This window comes from Mytilus californianus, unplaced genomic scaffold (genome assembly GCF_021869535.1).
Source record: "Mytilus californianus isolate M0D057914Y unplaced genomic scaffold, xbMytCali1.0.p SCAF_5, whole genome shotgun sequence".
Lineage (NCBI taxonomy): Eukaryota > Metazoa > Mollusca > Bivalvia > Mytilida > Mytilidae > Mytilus > Mytilus californianus.
The window spans coordinates 108,612,627-108,628,092 of NW_026262701.1; the positions used below are offsets into that span (position 1 = coordinate 108,612,627).

Sequence of the window (15,466 nt, forward strand, 5' to 3'; positions counted from 1 at the left end):
TTTTCGGCAATGTCCGAGATTAATAAAGTTCTTCTTATAAAGATACTCTCAACGTCAGAAAAGGTACAAAGAAGCGGTAGCTTTAAATTTTTAGCCTTTTGCACGATTTTCTCGCTTTTTACCTTGCCAACTGGAAAATCCGTTAGAAAGATGTAAACAATTGATAGTTTCGGTAAAATGAATTAAAAAAATCATCATTTAGACTTGTGAGAATGACAATCATTCATGCTGATATGTATTTATATATGATATACAAAATTTCCCGTGTAATTTTCAACGGCCGGTTACCTCAGCTAGTTACAGCGTCGATCCCCACATTGGCCATTATTTTTTGTAGTTTATATTATGAAGATTCTTCGGCTTTGCCCCCTGATTAAAGAAAGCTGCCTAAACTATATTCTTAACACGAGAAAAGGCCGGGAAAAAACTATAAGAATAGAAGAATAAGATGTAAATAATTTCCATTAAATAGACTCACAAGGAGAATAGTACAAAATCAAACACTACTTAAGACAAAAAACACAATAAGATGCAAAGTACAAATGATGTGAACATATATAAAGTTTAGATATCCTCTCTATATATGTAAATGTGTAAGAATATGATACCCATATATAAGTACATAAAATTTCCCAAAGTGATCTCAACGGCCGGTTAGCTCAGTTGGTTAGAGCGTCGTGCTAATAACGCGAATGTCGTGGGTTCGATCCCCACATTGGCCATGAATTTTTGATAGTCTATATTATTAAACATTTTCGGCAATGTCCGAGATTAATAAAGTTCTTCTTATAAAGATACTCTCAACGTCAGAAAAGGTACAAAGAAGCGGTAGCTTTAAATTTTTAGCCTTTTGCACGATTTTCTCGCTTTTTACCTTGCCAACTGGAAAATCCGTTAGAAAGATGTAAACAATTGATAGTTTCGGTAAAATGAAGTAAAAAAATCATCATTTAGACTTGTGAGAATGACAATCATTCATGCTGATATGTATTTATATATGATATACAAAATTTCCCGTGTAATTTTCAACGGCCGGTTACCTCAGCTAGTTACAGCGTCGATCCCCACATTGGCCATTATTTTTTGTAGTTTATATTATGAAGATTCTTCGGCTTTGCCCCCTGATTAAAGAAAGCTGCCTAAACTATATTCTTAACACGAGAAAAGGCCGGGAAAAAACTATAAGAATAGAAGAATAAGATGTAAATAATTTCCATTAAATAGACTCACAAGGAGAATAGTACAAAATCAAACACTACTTAAGACAAAAAACACAATAAGATGCAAAGTACAAATGATGTGAACATATATAAAGTTTAGATATCCTCTCTATATATGTAAATGTGTAAGAATATGATACCCATATATAAGTACATAAAATTTCCCAAAGTGATCTCAACGGCCGGTTAGCTCAGTTGGTTAGAGCGTCGTGCTAATAACGCGAATGTCGTGGGTTCGATCCCCACATTGGCCATGAATTTTTGATAGTCTATATTATTAAACATTTTCGGCAATGTCCGAGATTAATAAAGTTCTTCTTATAAAGATACTCTCAACGTCAGAAAAGGTACAAAGAAGCGGTAGCTTTAAATTTTTAGCCTTTTGCACGATTTTCTCGCTTTTTACCTTGCCAACTGGAAAATCCGTTAGAAAGATGTAAACAATTGATAGTTTCGGTAAAATGAAGTAAAAAAATCATCATTTAGACTTGTGAGAATGACAATCATTCATGCTGATATGTATTTATATATGATATACAAAATTTCCCGTGTAATTTTCAACGGCCGGTTACCTCAGCTAGTTACAGCGTCGATCCCCACATTGGCCATTATTTTTTGTAGTTTATATTATGAAGATTCTTCGGCTTTGCCCCCTGATTAAAGAAAGCTGCCTAAACTATATTCTTAACACGAGAAAAGGCCGGGAAAAAACTATAAGAATAGAAGAATAAGATGTAAATAATTTCCATTAAATAGACTCACAAGGAGAATAGTACAAAATCAAACACTACTTAAGACAAAAAACACAATAAGATGCAAAGTACAAATGATGTGAACATATATAAAGTTTAGATATCCTCTCTATATATGTAAATGTGTAAGAATATGATACCCATATATAAGTACATAAAATTTCCCAAAGTGATCTCAACGGCCGGTTAGCTCAGTTGGTTAGAGCGTCGTGCTAATAACGCGAATGTCGTGGGTTCGATCCCCACATTGGCCATGAATTTTTGATAGTCTATATTATTAAACATTTTCGGCAATGTCCGAGATTAATAAAGTTCTTCTTATAAAGATACTCTCAACGTCAGAAAAGGTACAAAGAAGCGGTAGCTTTAAATTTTTAGCCTTTTGCACGATTTTCTCGCTTTTTACCTTGCCAACTGGAAAATCCGTTAGAAAGATGTAAACAATTGATAGTTTCGGTAAAATGAATTAAAAAAATCATCATTTAGACTTGTGAGAATGACAATCATTCATGCTGATATGTATTTATATATGATATACAAAATTTCCCGTGTAATTTTCAACGGCCGGTTACCTCAGCTAGTTACAGCGTCGATCCCCACATTGGCCATTATTTTTTGTAGTTTATATTATGAAGATTCTTCGGCTTTGCCCCCTGATTAAAGAAAGCTGCCTAAACTATATTCTTAACACGAGAAAAGGCCGGGAAAAAACTATAAGAATAGAAGAATAAGATGTAAATAATTTCCATTAAATAGACTCACAAGGAGAATAGTACAAAATCAAACACTACTTAAGACAAAAAACACAATAAGATGCAAAGTACAAATGATGTGAACATATATAAAGTTTAGATATCCTCTCTATATATGTAAATGTGTAAGAATATGATACCCATATATAAGTACATAAAATTTCCCAAAGTGATCTCAACGGCCGGTTAGCTCAGTTGGTTAGAGCGTCGTGCTAATAACGCGAATGTCGTGGGTTCGATCCCCACATTGGCCATGAATTTTTGATAGTCTATATTATTAAACATTTTCGGCAATGTCCGAGATTAATAAAGTTCTTCTTATAAAGATACTCTCAACGTCAGAAAAGGTACAAAGAAGCGGTAGCTTTAAATTTTTAGCCTTTTGCACGATTTTCTCGCTTTTTACCTTGCCAACTGGAAAATCCGTTAGAAAGATGTAAACAATTGATAGTTTCGGTAAAATGAAGTAAAAAAATCATCATTTAGACTTGTGAGAATGACAATCATTCATGCTGATATGTATTTATATATGATATACAAAATTTCCCGTGTAATTTTCAACGGCCGGTTACCTCAGCTAGTTACAGCGTCGATCCCCACATTGGCCATTATTTTTTGTAGTTTATATTATGAAGATTCTTCGGCTTTGCCCCCTGATTAAAGAAAGCTGCCTAAACTATATTCTTAACACGAGAAAAGGCCGGGAAAAAACTATAAGAATAGAAGAATAAGATGTAAATAATTTCCATTAAATAGACTCACAAGGAGAATAGTACAAAATCAAACACTACTTAAGACAAAAAACACAATAAGATGCAAAGTACAAATGATGTGAACATATATAAAGTTTAGATATCCTCTCTATATATGTAAATGTGTAAGAATATGATACCCATATATAAGTACATAAAATTTCCCAAAGTGATCTCAACGGCCGGTTAGCTCAGTTGGTTAGAGCGTCGTGCTAATAACGCGAATGTCGTGGGTTCGATCCCCACATTGGCCATGAATTTTTGATAGTCTATATTATTAAACATTTTCGGCAATGTCCGAGATTAATAAAGTTCTTCTTATAAAGATACTCTCAACGTCAGAAAAGGTACAAAGAAGCGGTAGCTTTAAATTTTTAGCCTTTTGCACGATTTTCTCGCTTTTTACCTTGCCAACTGGAAAATCCGTTAGAAAGATGTAAACAATTGATAGTTTCGGTAAAATGAAGTAAAAAAATCATCATTTAGACTTGTGAGAATGACAATCATTCATGCTGATATGTATTTATATATGATATACAAAATTTCCCGTGTAATTTTCAACGGCCGGTTACCTCAGCTAGTTACAGCGTCGATCCCCACATTGGCCATTATTTTTTGTAGTTTATATTATGAAGATTCTTCGGCTTTGCCCCCTGATTAAAGAAAGCTGCCTAAACTATATTCTTAACACGAGAAAAGGCCGGGAAAAAACTATAAGAATAGAAGAATAAGATGTAAATAATTTCCATTAAATAGACTCACAAGGAGAATAGTACAAAATCAAACACTACTTAAGACAAAAAACACAATAAGATGCAAAGTACAAATGATGTGAACATATATAAAGTTTAGATATCCTCTCTATATATGTAAATGTGTAAGAATATGATACCCATATATAAGTACATAAAATTTCCCAAAGTGATCTCAACGGCCGGTTAGCTCAGTTGGTTAGAGCGTCGTGCTAATAACGCGAATGTCGTGGGTTCGATCCCCACATTGGCCATGAATTTTTGATAGTCTATATTATTAAACATTTTCGGCAATGTCCGAGATTAATAAAGTTCTTCTTATAAAGATACTCTCAACGTCAGAAAAGGTACAAAGAAGCGGTAGCTTTAAATTTTTAGCCTTTTGCACGATTTTCTCGCTTTTTACCTTGCCAACTGGAAAATCCGTTAGAAAGATGTAAACAATTGATAGTTTCGGTAAAATGAAGTAAAAAAATCATCATTTAGACTTGTGAGAATGACAATCATTCATGCTGATATGTATTTATATATGATATACAAAATTTCCCGTGTAATTTTCAACGGCCGGTTACCTCAGCTAGTTACAGCGTCGATCCCCACATTGGCCATTATTTTTTGTAGTTTATATTATGAAGATTCTTCGGCTTTGCCCCCTGATTAAAGAAAGCTGCCTAAACTATATTCTTAACACGAGAAAAGGCCGGGAAAAAACTATAAGAATAGAAGAATAAGATGTAAATAATTTCCATTAAATAGACTCACAAGGAGAATAGTACAAAATCAAACACTACTTAAGACAAAAAACACAATAAGATGCAAAGTACAAATGATGTGAACATATATAAAGTTTAGATATCCTCTCTATATATGTAAATGTGTAAGAATATGATACCCATATATAAGTACATAAAATTTCCCAAAGTGATCTCAACGGCCGGTTAGCTCAGTTGGTTAGAGCGTCGTGCTAATAACGCGAATGTCGTGGGTTCGATCCCCACATTGGCCATGAATTTTTGATAGTCTATATTATTAAACATTTTCGGCAATGTCCGAGATTAATAAAGTTCTTCTTATAAAGATACTCTCAACGTCAGAAAAGGTACAAAGAAGCGGTAGCTTTAAATTTTTAGCCTTTTGCACGATTTTCTCGCTTTTTACCTTGCCAACTGGAAAATCCGTTAGAAAGATGTAAACAATTGATAGTTTCGGTAAAATGAAGTAAAAAAATCATCATTTAGACTTGTGAGAATGACAATCATTCATGCTGATATGTATTTATATATGATATACAAAATTTCCCGTGTAATTTTCAACGGCCGGTTACCTCAGCTAGTTACAGCGTCGATCCCCACATTGGCCATTATTTTTTGTAGTTTATATTATGAAGATTCTTCGGCTTTGCCCCCTGATTAAAGAAAGCTGCCTAAACTATATTCTTAACACGAGAAAAGGCCGGGAAAAAACTATAAGAATAGAAGAATAAGATGTAAATAATTTCCATTAAATAGACTCACAAGGAGAATAGTACAAAATCAAACACTACTTAAGACAAAAAACACAATAAGATGCAAAGTACAAATGATGTGAACATATATAAAGTTTAGATATCCTCTCTATATATGTAAATGTGTAAGAATATGATACCCATATATAAGTACATAAAATTTCCCAAAGTGATCTCAACGGCCGGTTAGCTCAGTTGGTTAGAGCGTCGTGCTAATAACGCGAATGTCGTGGGTTCGATCCCCACATTGGCCATGAATTTTTGATAGTCTATATTATTAAACATTTTCGGCAATGTCCGAGATTAATAAAGTTCTTCTTATAAAGATACTCTCAACGTCAGAAAAGGTACAAAGAAGCGGTAGCTTTAAATTTTTAGCCTTTTGCACGATTTTCTCGCTTTTTACCTTGCCAACTGGAAAATCCGTTAGAAAGATGTAAACAATTGATAGTTTCGGTAAAATGAAGTAAAAAAATCATCATTTAGACTTGTGAGAATGACAATCATTCATGCTGATATGTATTTATATATGATATACAAAATTTCCCGTGTAATTTTCAACGGCCGGTTACCTCAGCTAGTTACAGCGTCGATCCCCACATTGGCCATTATTTTTTGTAGTTTATATTATGAAGATTCTTCGGCTTTGCCCCCTGATTAAAGAAAGCTGCCTAAACTATATTCTTAACACGAGAAAAGGCCGGGAAAAAACTATAAGAATAGAAGAATAAGATGTAAATAATTTCCATTAAATAGACTCACAAGGAGAATAGTACAAAATCAAACACTACTTAAGACAAAAAACACAATAAGATGCAAAGTACAAATGATGTGAACATATATAAAGTTTAGATATCCTCTCTATATATGTAAATGTGTAAGAATATGATACCCATATATAAGTACATAAAATTTCCCAAAGTGATCTCAACGGCCGGTTAGCTCAGTTGGTTAGAGCGTCGTGCTAATAACGCGAATGTCGTGGGTTCGATCCCCACATTGGCCATGAATTTTTGATAGTCTATATTATTAAACATTTTCGGCAATGTCCGAGATTAATAAAGTTCTTCTTATAAAGATACTCTCAACGTCAGAAAAGGTACAAAGAAGCGGTAGCTTTAAATTTTTAGCCTTTTGCACGATTTTCTCGCTTTTTACCTTGCCAACTGGAAAATCCGTTAGAAAGATGTAAACAATTGATAGTTTCGGTAAAATGAAGTAAAAAAATCATCATTTAGACTTGTGAGAATGACAATCATTCATGCTGATATGTATTTATATATGATATACAAAATTTCCCGTGTAATTTTCAACGGCCGGTTACCTCAGCTAGTTACAGCGTCGATCCCCACATTGGCCATTATTTTTTGTAGTTTATATTATGAAGATTCTTCGGCTTTGCCCCCTGATTAAAGAAAGCTGCCTAAACTATATTCTTAACACGAGAAAAGGCCGCGAAAAAACTATAAGAATAGAAGAATAAGATGTAAATAATTTCCATTAAATAGACTCACAAGGAGAATAGTACAAAATCAAACACTACTTAAGACAAAAAACACAATAAGATGCAAAGTACAAATGATGTGAACATATATAAAGTTTAGATATCCTCTCTATATATGTAAATGTGTAAGAATATGATACCCATATATAAGTACATAAAATTTCCCAAAGTGATCTCAACGGCCGGTTAGCTCAGTTGGTTAGAGCGTCGTGCTAATAACGCGAATGTCGTGGGTTCGATCCCCACATTGGCCATGAATTTTTGATAGTCTATATTATTAAACATTTTCGGCAATGTCCGAGATTAATAAAGTTCTTCTTATAAAGATACTCTCAACGTCAGAAAAGGTACAAAGAAGCGGTAGCTTTAAATTTTTAGCCTTTTGCACGATTTTCTCGCTTTTTACCTTGCCAACTGGAAAATCCGTTAGAAAGATGTAAACAATTGATAGTTTCGGTAAAATGAAGTAAAAAAATCATCATTTAGACTTGTGAGAATGACAATCATTCATGCTGATATGTATTTATATATGATATACAAAATTTCCCGTGTAATTTTCAACGGCCGGTTACCTCAGCTAGTTACAGCGTCGATCCCCACATTGGCCATTATTTTTTGTAGTTTATATTATGAAGATTCTTCGGCTTTGCCCCCTGATTAAAGAAAGCTGCCTAAACTATATTCTTAACACGAGAAAAGGCCGGGAAAAAACTATAAGAATAGAAGAATAAGATGTAAATAATTTCCATTAAATAGACTCACAAGGAGAATAGTACAAAATCAAACACTACTTAAGACAAAAAACACAATAAGATGCAAAGTACAAATGATGTGAACATATATAAAGTTTAGATATCCTCTCTATATATGTAAATGTGTAAGAATATGATACCCATATATAAGTACATAAAATTTCCCAAAGTGATCTCAACGGCCGGTTAGCTCAGTTGGTTAGAGCGTCGTGCTAATAACGCGAATGTCGTGGGTTCGATCCCCACATTGGCCATGAATTTTTGATAGTCTATATTATTAAACATTTTCGGCAATGTCCGAGATTAATCAAGATCTTCTTATAAAGATACTCTCAACGTCAGAAAAGGTACAAAGAAGCGGTAGCTTTAAATTTTTAGCCTTTTGCACGATCTTCTCGCTTTTTACCTTGCCAACTGGAAAATCCGTTAGAAAGATGTAAACAATTGATAGTTTCGGTAAAATGAAGTAAAAAAATCATCATTTAGACTTGTGAGAATGACAATCATTCATGCTGATATGTATTTATATATGATATACAAAATTTCCCGTGTAATTTTCAACGGCCGGTTACCTCAGCTAGTTACAGCGTCGATCCCCACATTGGCCATTATTTTTTGTAGTTTATATTATGAAGATTCTTCGGCTTTGCCCCCTGATTAAAGAAAGCTGCCTAAACTATATTCTTAACACGAGAAAAGGCCGGGAAAAAACTATAAGAATAGAAGAATAAGATGTAAATAATTTCCATTAAATAGACTCACAAGGAGAATAGTACAAAATCAAACACTACTTAAGACAAAAAACACAATAAGATGCAAAGTACAAATGATGTGAACATATATAAAGTTTAGATATCCTCTCTATATATGTAAATGTGTAAGAATATGATACCCATATATAAGTACATAAAATTTCCCAAAGTGATCTCAACGGCCGGTTAGCTCAGTTGGTTAGAGCGTCGTGCTAATAACGCGAATGTCGTGGGTTCGATCCCCACATTGGCCATGAATTTTTGATAGTCTATATTATTAAACATTTTCGGCAATGTCCGAGATTAATAAAGTTCTTCTTATAAAGATACTCTCAACGTCAGAAAAGGTACAAAGAAGCGGTAGCTTTAAATTTTTAGCCTTTTGCACGATTTTCTCGCTTTTTACCTTGCCAACTGGAAAATCCGTTAGAAAGATGTAAACAATTGATAGTTTCGGTAAAATGAAGTAAAAAAATCATCATTTAGACTTGTGAGAATGACAATCATTCATGCTGATATGTATTTATATATGATATACAAAATTTCCCGTGTAATTTTCAACGGCCGGTTACCTCAGCTAGTTACAGCGTCGATCCCCACATTGGCCATTATTTTTTGTAGTTTATATTATGAAGATTCTTCGGCTTTGCCCCCTGATTAAAGAAAGCTGCCTAAACTATATTCTTAACACGAGAAAAGGCCGGGAAAAAACTATAAGAATAGAAGAATAAGATGTAAATAATTTCCATTAAATAGACTCACAAGGAGAATAGTACAAAATCAAACACTACTTAAGACAAAAAACACAATAAGATGCAAAGTACAAATGATGTGAACATATATAAAGTTTAGATATCCTCTCTATATATGTAAATGTGTAAGAATATGATACCCATATATAAGTACATAAAATTTCCCAAAGTGATCTCAACGGCCGGTTAGCTCAGTTGGTTAGAGCGTCGTGCTAATAACGCGAATGTCGTGGGTTCGATCCCCACATTGGCCATGAATTTTTGATAGTCTATATTATTAAACATTTTCGGCAATGTCCGAGATTAATCAAGATCTTCTTATAAAGATACTCTCAACGTCAGAAAAGGTACAAAGAAGCGGTAGCTTTAAATTTTTAGCCTTTTGCACGATCTTCTCGCTTTTTACCTTGCCAACTGGAAAATCCGTTAGAAAGATGTAAACAATTGATAGTTTCGGTAAAATGAAGTAAAAAAATCATCATTTAGACTTGTGAGAATGACAATCATTCATGCTGATATGTATTTATATATGATATACAAAATTTCCCGTGTAATTTTCAACGGCCGGTTACCTCAGCTAGTTACAGCGTCGATCCCCACATTGGCCATTATTTTTTGTAGTTTATATTATGAAGATTCTTCGGCTTTGCCCCCTGATTAAAGAAAGCTGCCTAAACTATATTCTTAACACGAGAAAAGGCCGGGAAAAAACTATAAGAATAGAAGAATAAGATGTAAATAATTTCCATTAAATAGACTCACAAGGAGAATAGTACAAAATCAAACACTACTTAAGACAAAAAACACAATAAGATGCAAAGTACAAATGATGTGAACATATATAAAGTTTAGATATCCTCTCTATATATGTAAATGTGTAAGAATATGATACCCATATATAAGTACATAAAATTTCCCAAAGTGATCTCAACGGCCGGTTAGCTCAGTTGGTTAGAGCGTCGTGCTAATAACGCGAATGTCGTGGGTTCGATCCCCACATTGGCCATGAATTTTTGATAGTCTATATTATTAAACATTTTCGGCAATGTCCGAGATTAATAAAGTTCTTCTTATAAAGATACTCTCAACGTCAGAAAAGGTACAAAGAAGCGGTAGCTTTAAATTTTTAGCCTTTTGCACGATTTTCTCGCTTTTTACCTTGCCAACTGGAAAATCCGTTAGAAAGATGTAAACAATTGATAGTTTCGGTAAAATGAAGTAAAAAAATCATCATTTAGACTTGTGAGAATGACAATCATTCATGCTGATATGTATTTATATATGATATACAAAATTTCCCGTGTAATTTTCAACGGCCGGTTACCTCAGCTAGTTACAGCGTCGATCCCCACATTGGCCATTATTTTTTGTAGTTTATATTATGAAGATTCTTCGGCTTTGCCCCCTGATTAAAGAAAGCTGCCTAAACTATATTCTTAACACGAGAAAAGGCCGCGAAAAAACTATAAGAATAGAAGAATAAGATGTAAATAATTTCCATTAAATAGACTCACAAGGAGAATAGTACAAAATCAAACACTACTTAAGACAAAAAACACAATAAGATGCAAAGTACAAATGATGTGAACATATATAAAGTTTAGATATCCTCTCTATATATGTAAATGTGTAAGAATATGATACCCATATTTAAGTACATAAAATTTCCCAATGTGATCTCAACGGCCGGTTAGCTCAGTTGGTTAGAGCGTCGTGCTAATAACGCGAATGTCGTGGGTTCGATCCCCACATTGGCCATGAATTTTTGATAGTCTATATTATTAAACATTTTCGGCAATGTCCGAGATTAATAAAGTTCTTCTTATAAAGATACTCTCAACGTCAGAAAAGGTACAAAGAAGCGGTAGCTTTAAATTTTTAGCCTTTTGCACGATTTTCTCGCTTTTTACCTTGCCAACTGGAAAATCCGTTAGAAAGATGTAAACAATTGATAGTTTCGGTAAAATGAAGTAAAAAAATCATCATTTAGACTTGTGAGAATGACAATCATTCATGCTGATATGTATTTATATATGATATACAAAATTTCCCGTGTAATTTTCAACGGCCGGTTACCTCAGCTAGTTACAGCGTCGATCCCCACATTGGCCATTATTTTTTGTAGTTTATATTATGAAGATTCTTCGGCTTTGCCCCCTGATTAAAGAAAGCTGCCTAAACTATATTCTTAACACGAGAAAAGGCCGCGAAAAAACTATAAGAATAGAAGAATAAGATGTAAATAATTTCCATTAAATAGACTCACAAGGAGAATAGTACAAAATCAAACACTACTTAAGACAAAAAACACAATAAGATGCAAAGCACAAATGATGTGAACATATATAAAGTTTAGATATCCTCTCTATATATGTAAATGTGTAAGAATATGATACCCATATATAAGTACATAAAATTTCCCAAAGTGATCTCAACGGCCGGTTAGCTCAGTTGGTTAGAGCGTCGTGCTAATAACGCGAATGTCGTGGGTTCGATCCCCACATTGGCCATGAATTTTTGATAGTCTATATTATTAAACATTTTCGGCAATGTCCGAGATTAATCAAGATCTTCTTATAAAGATACTCTCAACGTCAGAAAAGGTACAAAGAAGCGGTAGCTTTAAATTTTTAGCCTTTTGCACGATTTTCTCGCTTTTTACCTTGCCAACTGGAAAATCCGTTAGAAAGATGTAAACAATTGATAGTTTCGGTAAAATGAAGTAAAAAAATCATCATTTAGACTTGTGAGAATGACAATCATTCATGCTGATATGTATTTATATATGATATACAAAATTTCCCGTGTAATTTTCAACGGCCGGTTACCTCAGCTAGTTACAGCGTCGATCCCCACATTGGCCATTATTTTTTGTAGTTTATATTATGAAGATTCTTCGGCTTTGCCCCCTGATTAAAGAAAGCTGCCTAAACTATATTCTTAACACGAGAAAAGGCCGGGAAAAAACTATAAGAATAGAAGAATAAGATGTAAATAATTTCCATTAAATAGACTCACAAGGAGAATAGTACAAAATCAAACACTACTTAAGACAAAAAACACAATAAGATGCAAAGTACAAATGATGTGAACATATATAAAGTTTAGATATCCTCTCTATATATGTAAATGTGTAAGAATATGATACCCATATATAAGTACATAAAATTTCCCAAAGTGATCTCAACGGCCGGTTAGCTCAGTTGGTTAGAGCGTCGTGCTAATAACGCGAATGTCGTGGGTTCGATCCCCACATTGGCCATGAATTTTTGATAGTCTATATTATTAAACATTTTCGGCAATGTCCGAGATTAATAAAGTTCTTCTTATAAAGATACTCTCAACGTCAGAAAAGGTACAAAGAAGCGGTAGCTTTAAATTTTTAGCCTTTTGCACGATTTTCTCGCTTTTTACCTTGCCAACTGGAAAATCCGTTAGAAAGATGTAAACAATTGATAGTTTCGGTAAAATGAAGTAAAAAAATCATCATTTAGACTTGTGAGAATGACAATCATTCATGCTGATATGTATTTATATATGATATACAAAATTTCCCGTGTAATTTTCAACGGCCGGTTACCTCAGCTAGTTACAGCGTCGATCCCCACATTGGCCATTATTTTTTGTAGTTTATATTATGAAGATTCTTCGGCTTTGCCCCCTGATTAAAGAAAGCTGCCTAAACTATATTCTTAACACGAGAAAAGGCCGGGAAAAAACTATAAGAATAGAAGAATAAGATGTAAATAATTTCCATTAAATAGACTCACAAGGAGAATAGTACAAAATCAAACACTACTTAAGACAAAAAACACAATAAGATGCAAAGTACAAATGATGTGAACATATATAAAGTTTAGATATCCTCTCTATATATGTAAATGTGTAAGAATATGATACCCATATATAAGTACATAAAATTTCCCAAAGTGATCTCAACGGCCGGTTAGCTCAGTTGGTTAGAGCGTCGTGCTAATAACGCGAATGTCGTGGGTTCGATCCCCACATTGGCCATGAATTTTTGATAGTCTATATTATTAAACATTTTCGGCAATGTCCGAGATTAATCAAGATCTTCTTATAAAGATACTCTCAACGTCAGAAAAGGTACAAAGAAGCGGTAGCTTTAAATTTTTAGCCTTTTGCACGATTTTCTCGCTTTTTACCTTGCCAACTGGAAAATCCGTTAGAAAGATGTAAACAATTGATAGTTTCGGTAAAATGAAGTAAAAAAATCATCATTTAGACTTGTGAGAATGACAATCATTCATGCTGATATGTATTTATATATGATATACAAAATTTCCCGTGTAATTTTCAACGGCCGGTTACCTCAGCTAGTTACAGCGTCGATCCCCACATTGGCCATTATTTTTTGTAGTTTATATTATGAAGATTCTTCGGCTTTGCCCCCTGATTAAAGAAAGCTGCCTAAACTATATTCTTAACACGAGAAAAGGCCGCGAAAAAACTATAAGAATAGAAGAATAAGATGTAAATAATTTCCATTAAATAGACTCACAAGGAGAATAGTACAAAATCAAACACTACTTAAGACAAAAAACACAATAAGATGCAAAGTACAAATGATGTGAACATATATAAAGTTTAGATATCCTCTCTATATATGTAAATGTGTAAGAATATGATACCCATATATAAGTACATAAAATTTCCCAAAGTGATCTCAACGGCCGGTTAGCTCAGTTGGTTAGAGCGTCGTGCTAATAACGCGAATGTCGTGGGTTCGATCCCCACATTGGCCATGAATTTTTGATAGTCTATATTATTAAACATTTTCGGCAATGTCCGAGATTAATAAAGTTCTTCTTATAAAGATACTCTCAACGTCAGAAAAGGTACAAAGAAGCGGTAGCTTTAAATTTTTAGCCTTTTGCACGATTTTCTCGCTTTTTACCTTGCCAACTGGAAAATCCGTTAGAAAGATGTAAACAATTGATAGTTTCGGTAAAATGAAGTAAAAAAATCATCATTTAGACTTGTGAGAATGACAATCATTCATGCTGATATGTATTTATATATGATATACAAAATTTCCCGTGTAATTTTCAACGGCCGGTTACCTCAGCTAGTTACAGCGTCGATCCCCACATTGGCCATTATTTTTTGTAGTTTATATTATGAAGATTCTTCGGCTTTGCCCCCTGATTAAAGAAAGCTGCCTAAACTATATTCTTAACACGAGAAAAGGCCGGGAAAAAACTATAAGAATAGAAGAATAAGATGTAAATAATTTCCATTAAATAGACTCACAAGGAGAATAGTACAAAATCAAACACTACTTAAGACAAAAAACACAATAAGATGCAAAGTACAAATGATGTGAACATATATAAAGTTTAGATATCCTCTCTATATATGTAAATGTGTAAGAATATGATACCCATATATAAGTACATAAAATTTCCCAAAGTGATCTCAACGGCCGGTTAGCTCAGTTGGTTAGAGTGTCGTGCTAATAACGCGAATGTCGTGGGTTCGATCCCCACATTGGCCATGAATTTTTGATAGTCTATATTATTAAACATTTTCGGCAATGTCCGAGATTAATAAAGTTCTTCTTATAAAGATACTCTCAACGTCAGAAAAGGTACAAAGAAGCGGTAGCTTTAAATTTTTAGCCTTTTGCACGATTTTCTCGCTTTTTACCTTGCCAACTGGAAAATCCGTTAGAAAGATGTAAACAATTGATAGTTTCGGTAAAATGAAGTAAAAAAATCATCATTTAGACTTGTGAGAATGACAATCATTCATGCTGATATGTATTTATATATGATATACAAAATTTCCCGTGTAATTTTCAACGGCCGGTTACCTCAGCTAGTTACAGCGTCGATCCCCACATTGGCCATTATTTTTTGTAGTTTATATTATGAAGATTCTTCGGCTTTGCCCCCTGATTAAAGAAAGCTGCCTAAACTATATTCTTAACACGAGAAAAGGCCGCGAAAAA

At 33.7% G+C, this 15,466-nt stretch overlaps 20 non-coding genes across 20 annotated transcripts; all 20 read left to right on the forward strand.

The window, feature by feature from the left end:
• Positions 1-648: 648 nt before the first annotated feature.
• Positions 649-722, forward strand: Trnai-aau (transfer RNA isoleucine (anticodon AAU)). Its single transcript has one exon. It is a non-coding gene; the product is annotated as a tRNA-Ile (tRNA).
• A 678-nt stretch (positions 723-1,400) lies between these two features.
• On the forward strand, positions 1,401-1,474 carry Trnai-aau (transfer RNA isoleucine (anticodon AAU)). The gene has a single exon. It is a non-coding gene; the product is annotated as a tRNA-Ile (tRNA).
• A 678-nt stretch (positions 1,475-2,152) lies between these two features.
• Trnai-aau (transfer RNA isoleucine (anticodon AAU)) lies at positions 2,153-2,226 on the forward strand. Its single transcript has one exon. It is a non-coding gene; the product is annotated as a tRNA-Ile (tRNA).
• A 678-nt stretch (positions 2,227-2,904) lies between these two features.
• Positions 2,905-2,978, forward strand: Trnai-aau (transfer RNA isoleucine (anticodon AAU)). Its single transcript has one exon. It is a non-coding gene; the product is annotated as a tRNA-Ile (tRNA).
• Positions 2,979-3,656: 678 nt separating this feature from the next.
• Trnai-aau (transfer RNA isoleucine (anticodon AAU)) lies at positions 3,657-3,730 on the forward strand. Its single transcript has one exon. It is a non-coding gene; the product is annotated as a tRNA-Ile (tRNA).
• A 678-nt stretch (positions 3,731-4,408) lies between these two features.
• Positions 4,409-4,482, forward strand: Trnai-aau (transfer RNA isoleucine (anticodon AAU)). Its single transcript has one exon. It is a non-coding gene; the product is annotated as a tRNA-Ile (tRNA).
• A 678-nt stretch (positions 4,483-5,160) lies between these two features.
• Positions 5,161-5,234, forward strand: Trnai-aau (transfer RNA isoleucine (anticodon AAU)). The gene has a single exon. It is a non-coding gene; the product is annotated as a tRNA-Ile (tRNA).
• A 678-nt stretch (positions 5,235-5,912) lies between these two features.
• Positions 5,913-5,986, forward strand: Trnai-aau (transfer RNA isoleucine (anticodon AAU)). Its single transcript has one exon. It is a non-coding gene; the product is annotated as a tRNA-Ile (tRNA).
• A 678-nt stretch (positions 5,987-6,664) lies between these two features.
• Positions 6,665-6,738, forward strand: Trnai-aau (transfer RNA isoleucine (anticodon AAU)). The gene has a single exon. It is a non-coding gene; the product is annotated as a tRNA-Ile (tRNA).
• Positions 6,739-7,416: 678 nt separating this feature from the next.
• On the forward strand, positions 7,417-7,490 carry Trnai-aau (transfer RNA isoleucine (anticodon AAU)). The gene has a single exon. It is a non-coding gene; the product is annotated as a tRNA-Ile (tRNA).
• Positions 7,491-8,168: 678 nt separating this feature from the next.
• Positions 8,169-8,242, forward strand: Trnai-aau (transfer RNA isoleucine (anticodon AAU)). Its single transcript has one exon. It is a non-coding gene; the product is annotated as a tRNA-Ile (tRNA).
• Positions 8,243-8,920: 678 nt separating this feature from the next.
• On the forward strand, positions 8,921-8,994 carry Trnai-aau (transfer RNA isoleucine (anticodon AAU)). The gene has a single exon. It is a non-coding gene; the product is annotated as a tRNA-Ile (tRNA).
• A 678-nt stretch (positions 8,995-9,672) lies between these two features.
• On the forward strand, positions 9,673-9,746 carry Trnai-aau (transfer RNA isoleucine (anticodon AAU)). Its single transcript has one exon. It is a non-coding gene; the product is annotated as a tRNA-Ile (tRNA).
• A 678-nt stretch (positions 9,747-10,424) lies between these two features.
• Trnai-aau (transfer RNA isoleucine (anticodon AAU)) lies at positions 10,425-10,498 on the forward strand. The gene has a single exon. It is a non-coding gene; the product is annotated as a tRNA-Ile (tRNA).
• Positions 10,499-11,176: 678 nt separating this feature from the next.
• Positions 11,177-11,250, forward strand: Trnai-aau (transfer RNA isoleucine (anticodon AAU)). The gene has a single exon. It is a non-coding gene; the product is annotated as a tRNA-Ile (tRNA).
• A 678-nt stretch (positions 11,251-11,928) lies between these two features.
• Trnai-aau (transfer RNA isoleucine (anticodon AAU)) lies at positions 11,929-12,002 on the forward strand. The gene has a single exon. It is a non-coding gene; the product is annotated as a tRNA-Ile (tRNA).
• Positions 12,003-12,680: 678 nt separating this feature from the next.
• Positions 12,681-12,754, forward strand: Trnai-aau (transfer RNA isoleucine (anticodon AAU)). The gene has a single exon. It is a non-coding gene; the product is annotated as a tRNA-Ile (tRNA).
• Positions 12,755-13,432: 678 nt separating this feature from the next.
• Positions 13,433-13,506, forward strand: Trnai-aau (transfer RNA isoleucine (anticodon AAU)). The gene has a single exon. It is a non-coding gene; the product is annotated as a tRNA-Ile (tRNA).
• Positions 13,507-14,184: 678 nt separating this feature from the next.
• On the forward strand, positions 14,185-14,258 carry Trnai-aau (transfer RNA isoleucine (anticodon AAU)). The gene has a single exon. It is a non-coding gene; the product is annotated as a tRNA-Ile (tRNA).
• Positions 14,259-14,936: 678 nt separating this feature from the next.
• Positions 14,937-15,010, forward strand: Trnai-aau (transfer RNA isoleucine (anticodon AAU)). Its single transcript has one exon. It is a non-coding gene; the product is annotated as a tRNA-Ile (tRNA).
• The last annotated feature ends 456 nt before the right edge of the window (positions 15,011-15,466 follow it).